At 38.3% G+C, this 8,223-nt stretch overlaps 1 pseudogene; it reads left to right on the forward strand.

Annotated features, from left to right (window-relative positions):
* Nucleotides 1-5,130: 5,130 nt before the first annotated feature.
* Nucleotides 5,131-5,729, forward strand: LOC148716055 (uncharacterized; annotated as a pseudogene).
* The last annotated feature ends 2,494 nt before the right edge of the window (nucleotides 5,730-8,223 follow it).

Below are 8,223 nucleotides of genomic sequence, written 5' to 3' on the forward strand. Positions count from 1 at the left end.
CGCCTTTCTTCTTTTGGAATTCTGTAGAACTTTAATTCTGGATTTCGTTTACGGTTATTCGAGCAACCATGGGCACAACAAAAGTCACTTTTAACCATTTTAATTTACCTAATCATTCATGCGCCATCTGAAATTCTCGTCCGACGAGAATTCAAGATGGCGCAAAGCATTATGGGTCATGCGAAAGTAGAGAATTTGAACGCGTGGATCGTGCTCGAGACGGCGCTTTCGCGTGGGAGTGAAAGCGGGAGTGTGGCTCCCAGGTCCCATGCATGCATTTCCCGCCATTTCCAACCAAGATTAATCAGAGCAATGTTCGCAGTCCAGATGTCGATCAAGATAAACCCGAAAGAGAAAATGACGGGAAAGAGAGGCGAAAGTCGATAAAAAAGCCTACGGGCTGGAATTGTTTCTTTCAGTCGGTTGCGGTAAGTATTACTTTGCATAACAATTTTAAGGTACAGTGTCTTTTGTTTCCGTCCCGTGCATGCATTTCAGGCACGATTCTCCTGGACAATTACAATTATTTCCAGGGAAATTTCATTTCATTACCTGTATTACATGACCTTGCAACGATATGTGGGAGCCTGTAATAGCAAGAAAAGTATCAGAGATTACAGTGTGAAAGCAAAAGAGGCAAGATTTCCGTATAACCCCATAATTTATTATGCATAGCGTGTTGCGAAGAAACCTTTAGATTTAGTCTTTATGAAATGGAATGCATAATTTATTTTGGGGTGATATGGAAATCTCTCCGCCAAAAATTAGCATAGCTGGAGGTATATCGAGAGCGAGTCCAAAAATTGTCTTTCCAAACCAATGTTACGTATTCTTAACAAATTGGTTACCCGCCAAATCGTAAAGTGTTTTTTATTTAGTAACCCCAATGTTGTTTGATTGCTAAAATTTTGAAACAGCCACTGGCATTTTAAGGTGTGTTCATGAGGAGGATTTACTTTATTGCAATAGCTCTTTTGGGTGAACCACTCACTTTTTTCATCCTTTTGGGTGAAATTGAGTATTTTGTGTTATGTAGAGCTGTCATGGGCTTCCATGAGGGGACCTTGGGCATATCTGAGAGAATATGGGGAAAATGCAGGGACTTTGCAATCAAGTTATAATGACAGTGAGCAGTGGGGTGCTCAAATAGTAACCTAACCTTCAGGCAAATAGGTGGCCAAAATTAGAACCAAAATTATAAACACAGTTTCTCGCATATGTATTGAGGCAGACAGCACTCCATGATTAGAGCCACACTGTTGTCTGTCTGCTATCAGTAGTAATGATAGTAATGATAGCAGGCAGATTAACCTCAGCACTTTCAAATGAGCTGGACAAGCTAATGAGACAAATGAGTCTCACTGTCCTTCCTTTTCATTTTCTTGATGGAACATAATTAAAAATAAGAATTAACAGAAGTTACTTTTCAAAGTATTTGAAAGTTCAGCACATTTAGTTCAGAGTGAGTTCAGAATACAAATTTTAGACCTCTTTCAATACCCCACCCACTGTAGATTGGTTTAGATTTGGAGTAAGTAATATTGTCAACTATGGCGTAATGATAGGTTACCTATAAATCAGTAAAGCCACAACTTGGTCCATACATAATTGTTTGACAAGTGCCAATGTCCTCAGTTATTATATTATAAGAATTGACTTCTCTTGATATATATCCTTAATCGATAGTCTGTTACAGATAACATTGTATTTAAATTTGTAGTCTAATGTGAAGGTACAAATAGAAGAAAAGGATGCAACCATCGGCCAAGTTTCCACCATTGCAGGAAAGATGTGGAAGTCTCTTCCTTAAGACACTAGAATGATAAACACAGGCACATTCATGTACTGTTCACGAGTTGTGAGTGGTTAATGTTAGTAGTTGTCTTGATTATTTGAGGTCTCTGTTATGATGTCAGGTGCACATGTACAATGTGCATGCTTTCAACAGGAAAATGGGTTCCAGATTATCAGTCCGACACTATATGTGAATATATTAAACATCAAATTCTAATCATTTCTGTTTGAGATCAATGATTTGTGGGAAGGCTTAAAGGGGGGGGGGCAGGCAGGGAGGAGGCTAGGGGTTTCAAAAAAGTGATGATTCATACAAACACCAATGAAAAAAAAGATTTTACTTTTGCACCTTTTAAGATAGCTAATGTTACCAACAGCAAAATTAATTTCATCAAATTGATTTAGTCATATATTGCATCATATATATTTGAAAGGTGACCAACAATGTGCAAATTTTAGGACTGGAAACGAAAGGCACAATTATTGAGAGAAGACCTTGATACCGGGATCCTTACAAAGAGCAAATGTGAAAGATGTGGCACACACTTTAAAAGGGACAAAGACTACAAATACCACATTAAAGGGTGCATGGAGTGCACATGTGATGAGTGTGGGAATAAATTCAACCATGTTAAAAAACTGAAACGACACAAGAAGGCCCAACATACCAATAGTTTTCAATGTGAGCTGTGCAGGAAGACATTTGCTGAGAAGAGGAATCTTGTGCGCCATTAAACCTCAGCACACAAATAAAAACTATATATTACTAAATAGCATATTAATTTAACAATTATTCGCCAAAGGCAGGTGAATAATTGTTTTAGTATAATTTCAGGGCTGAACAACAGAGAAATTTCTAAAATCATAACATTTTAGTAACATTTATTAACATTTCATTTTAACATTTGTATAGCGTCATATAAGGAACCGCTCGACTATTCAGATTGCTGGAAACTCTCTGCTCAGCTCTGAAGTTATACTAAATATATTATACAAATTTTTGTAAATCTTTCCTTTTTCTTTTGCACAGTCATTCGAAATCTGCTTTATCACAAATGAAAAAGTACTTTAATGTATTGAGAACTATGAGGCTTAATTTTAATTAAAATGTATGATTGTAAAATTGTTTTGTCTGCCTTATCAACGCAGGTAAAGCATAGATGTACGACTTTCAGAATGTTATTATTTACAATGGCAGTAATAGACAGTTTAGACTTTTAAGTCAGACTTCACTTTATCTCTTTTCCTTTGCAAGTTCTTGGTTTTTGATTTCATGACATGCACTCCTGACTTTTTACTGCTTTGTGTATTAGTTCTCAGAACCTCAGCCAAGTTGTGGCTACGTTTTGCTTTTTTGTTTGGAATATCCAACACTTTCATTTGAGCCGGCCTTCCTTTTGAAACAGCCTGGTAACAGCTACTTCCACATTTCTTTTTTCTGTTGGGTTGGACCCTAATTTTCTTTCGTTTTCCTGGTTTATTCAACTCACTAGAGCCAAAGTCAAACAATGCTGTTACCAGGTTTGAATGCATTGTAGAACTGACAAGTGCATCAGCTCTCTTTGAAAATGTGAAAATCCCTTTAGCTACATTTGGATCTCTAGTGTGCCCTAGTTTTTCAGTAATCTTTTCAAATGACCACTTCAGACATTCTGCAGCCTCATCAAAATTGGTATCAACAGGTTGCTGCTGATTATTATCATTCTCCAAGTCTTCAGTGTTATTAAGTGAAATGGTACCTGGTACCTGCCCTGTAGCTGCTGGTAACTGGTTGGCATCGGGTACCTGAGTTAAGCCAGAAGTTCTCAAATTACTGTAATATGAAAGTGGCAAGGATTGCTCGATGGCTATCCAAGCGAGTTTCTGCCTGACCTTCGGTTGTGCTATAAGCACAAAATTCAGGCAGATGGCAATATTTGCTGACCAGAGCACATACTGGTGCTTGCAAGGACCTCCGTCACTTCCAATCTCACGGCTGCATACACCAATCGTCATAGCAACAGTATAGCTGCAAATTTAAAACAATATCAGATATTTAGTTTTATTAAAAACTAGATCATTGGATAATGCAATTCAAGACTCTTTATTGGCTTAGCCATTATGGTATATCAGCCAATATACCATAATCTACAAATATGGCAAGCGTACGTGTCAGCTTAAAATTAAAAGGGAGCTAAAAATTTAATAAAATTTAATAACTTAATTTAACGTTTTTAATAAAACAATTATTCCACTCGCTCTTGTTGGATATGAGATGATTATAAAGGCTGATAGCTTCGAAAGAAACTGTTTGGGGCTGCGTCGGTGGGAGTAACGAAATAATTTGGATATATCAATAAAGTTGAAGTGGTAAATTGGCCACCGTAACGAGTACAAGAGCTGACGTTTCGAGCGTTAGCCCTTCGTCGGAGCGAATAGAGGAATTGTGGGTTGTGTGTGGTTTTAAAGGCAGAGAATGGAGCTACGTTATTGGTGGGAACATGGCAACGAGAAAAACAAGAATAAATTAGTAAAATGAAAAGCTTTCGTTGATCCCTGTGGGATTTAGACTGCCAGTTTGAAAGATGAGCTTTTGTTCAAGATTTTTACGGTTTTCCGTGCTACCTAAGTGTAAGGAAAGACCGCAGATTGCCATATGTTGCTTCGAATGATTAGGTAAATTAAAATGTCCAGCAACTGGTTTTGATGTGTCCTTGTCATTCCTCTCCACGTCTCGAAGGTGTTCTCGGAATCGGTCACCTAGTCTTCTGCCTGCTTCGCCGATGTATATCTTTTTGCAATAAGTGCAAGTTATGCAATAGATTACATTGGCAGAGGTGCACGTGAAGTGATCGGTGATCTTAATGGATCGTTTAGGTCCCGATATTTTATCAGTGTTGAGAATGAAAGGAAACGTTTTGCATCGTGCACGACCGCATTTAAAAGTGCCTGGTTGGTCAATAGTCTGAAAAGAAGTTCTGACCAAAAAATTGCCTATGTTTTTGTCGCGTTTGAATGAAATGAGCGGAGGCTGCGAAAAGATAGTGCTTGTCTCTGGATCATTTTAAAGTAATTTAAAGTTTTTAAGAATGATGGATTTAACTGAGTGGTTGTGAGGGTGAAACGTGAGAGAATGGAATGCGGTCGGAAATCCGATAACGTAGCTCCATTCTCTGCCTTTAAAAGCACACACAACCCACAATTCCTCTATTCGCTCCGACGAAGGGCTAACGCTCGAAACGTCAGCATTTGTAATCGTTACGGTTACCAATTTACCTTTTCAACTTTGTTGATATATCCAAATTATTTCGTTACTCCCACCGACGCAACCCCAAACAGTTTCTTTAATTCATTTGTATGAAACTAAACCTCACTAAGACCTGGGAAATGGTGGTGCATTTCTAAACCACTGCCACCTCTGGTACAGGGAATTGAACAGAAAAGCTGGTTGAAATTCCTTGGTATAAATTTCCAGAAAAATCCATTGGACTGGGACCTTCATGTTGACAATTTACTACGCAAAGTTAGTAGTCGTTTATATATTCTACGCGTTTTTGAATATTTTGAATATCCTAAAGAGCAACTGACTAGATTATTCGATATCTTAATTATGTCCCTGTTTTTATATGGAATTGAGATTTGGAGAGCGGCATATCAAGGTAAATACCTTGATCGCATTGACAGTTTTTTTAAGCGAGCGTTTAGGTTTAGTTACACCAACAACCTGAATGTAATAGCTGAAGTTATAAGAAACTGAGACAGTAAACTATGGAAAATTATCACAGATACTCCTTCCCACCCCCTTTATCAACTATTACCTCCTAAGAAACAGAGATTTTTTGCGAAACAGAGGACATGATTTTATTTTACCTGCTGTTAAAACAGAACGCTTTAAGAGATCCTTTATTAATAGGTGTCTTTTTAATTTTATTTAATTGTACTTGATCTTAAATTAATTGTTTGTAAAGTCACACGTATGCTGTGACTACATGAATGAATGAAGGAATGAATAAAGACTCTTATTAGAAAGTGGTCTATTTTCGCACATGCCGGTCTATTTTGTCACAGGTTTATTTGCCACGTGGGACCTTGTATGCATTGTTACCATAGAGGTCTATTCTTATTCTAAGACACCAAGGTCAAAATAATGCGCGCCTCATTTGGCACACAGGACTATCTTCCATACAGGTTTAGTATATGCTTTAAAGTCACAGGTCTTTACAAAGAGATGAGACAACAAACTGAATAAAAGTGGATCGAAGTAACCCATAAACAGAACCGGTAACGAATTAAATATTTTACCTTTGAGGACAAAAAGGGAAAACGCAAATATGAAAATACAATAACACTGAGTTACATACACCAAAAACAATTGAAGAAATGGTTAGCGTGCAGCGTGCAACCATCGAGTTATGGCTGCACGCGGAGGTTGCTAAGCACGAAAGAAGCGCGAGAGTCGCTCGAGGTGATAGCCTCGTGCGACTCTAGCTTCTTGTGTGCTTAGCAAACCTCCCAAGTGCATCCATAACTCGATGGTCGCACGCTGCATGCTAACCATTTCTTTTATAACATTAAGACTTTCAAACATCTTTCGTTTCGTGTATAAATATTTATTGAAATTCGTTCTGTTTATATGCACAATCACCGCGCGAAAATTTTCATTCAAAAACTGACAAAGCTACACAGCAACAATTTTCCTGAATCATTGCGGTGAAATAATTTGCGTTTTTTCGATCTCGGACTAATAATTTATTTAGTACAGTAAAAGAACAGTCAACTAAGGCTTATGGGAAAGCACATTTTGAACAGCTCACAAGTACAGTTTTGATCGCCGGAGGCATTTAAATGGTTTCCCACGCCGGAAACGTTTATTATTTCTAAAGCGCTGAAACACACTTTCTAAAATTGATGCTATTTATTACTCACCTCGAAAGGTTGATACAGACCAGTTTGTTGTTTTCTTGGCCTTTTCTGAGTGTCTTTGTTCAAGCAGCTGGTTAAGCTCCTGCTCGCTTAAGTTCGCAAATCTCGAACTCTTACCTGGAGGCCCGTCAAAACAATTTAGCTCGAAACTTGGCTGCTCACAAGAATCATCTTCCTCATCTCCGGAAAAGTTACAAGATTTTTTCATATTTCACTTTCAAAAATCCCACATAAAACAGGAACTATGTTGTATGTAGTGGCAAGATGGACGAAAAAGTTGCCGGGAAAAAAAAAAAAGCAAAACAAACTGACGTCAGCTTGTAACCCACGAGCAAATGGATCGATCGTATGAGCCAATCAGAACGCGCGCTTTTGTAAGGCTATATTATAAATAATGTTAACGAGCTAGAAAGGTGAGAGCAAACCTGAGCACAAGAGAAATTACTACCGCCGTGAGAGCCGAAGCGATAAGCAACAAACAAAGTCACCACCGCTAAAAAGGCACGTGTACTTAAACCCAACTAAAACGTTCGGAGTAGTTATCTCAGGCGCTGCGTTCTGGGTAATGTTGTTGGCTGCAGCGGGAAACGGGTTTTCTACCTGAACTACTGGAACTGCAAGGACAGGCTCCGGAGCTGATACTGATGGAGCTGGAGCGATATTAACAACATCTAGCACTTGGTTTGGTGCCGGAGGAGCAGGCACTTGTTCAGCCATTAAGCGAGGAAAACGGGTTTTGGAGTGCCAGCTAAGCAGATAGATCTAATCCAAACGGCGGCCTAGAGTAGAAAGCAAGAGGTGGTCCCAACGTGGTCCTTTATATTCCTAAATACATGTCCCCAGGGCATAATATTAATATATGGAAATGACTGCATAGTTCATTATTTCATCAAGAACAAAACATGAGAGAGGAATCTCTCTGAGGAATCGCAGGGAAATCCTCTCAAATGTGAAAAACACTGATGACTGATCCCAAATTTAAAGTTAAATGGTTTGGTATCAGTGCTTATCTAATAAATACAAGGCCACTTGGAGATATGACTTCTCTCAATTGCTCAAAATATTTAACGAATGGGGCTTAGCTAAAGACAGCTCTATGAAGTTCTATTCGTTATTTAGTATAATTTCAGAGCTGAGTAAAGAGTTTCCTACAATCTGATTGGTCGAGCGGTTCCTTATATGACGCTACATAAACCGCTCCACGAGGTTTATATAAAATGTTAAACTAAAATGTTACTAAAATGTTATGATTTTAGAGATTTCTCTGTTGTTCTGCTCTGAAATTATACTAAAACGATGATTCGCCTCAGGTTCGGTAAGAATTGTCGAATAATCCCCGAGACGAAGTCTCGGGAATTATTCGACGATATTCACCTCGCCTTCGGCGAATAATTGTTAAATAGAAATAATCCTGTTTCAACGGTATAATATTTCTACTGCAGAAAATTGAATGTACCATGTGCTGGTGACTATCTCAAGGCCTACAATATGCATCACATAGAAAACAGGACACCAAGCAACACAGAA

This window comes from Stylophora pistillata, chromosome 14 (genome assembly GCF_964205215.1).
Source record: "Stylophora pistillata chromosome 14, jaStyPist1.2, whole genome shotgun sequence".
NCBI lineage: Eukaryota > Metazoa > Cnidaria > Anthozoa > Scleractinia > Pocilloporidae > Stylophora > Stylophora pistillata.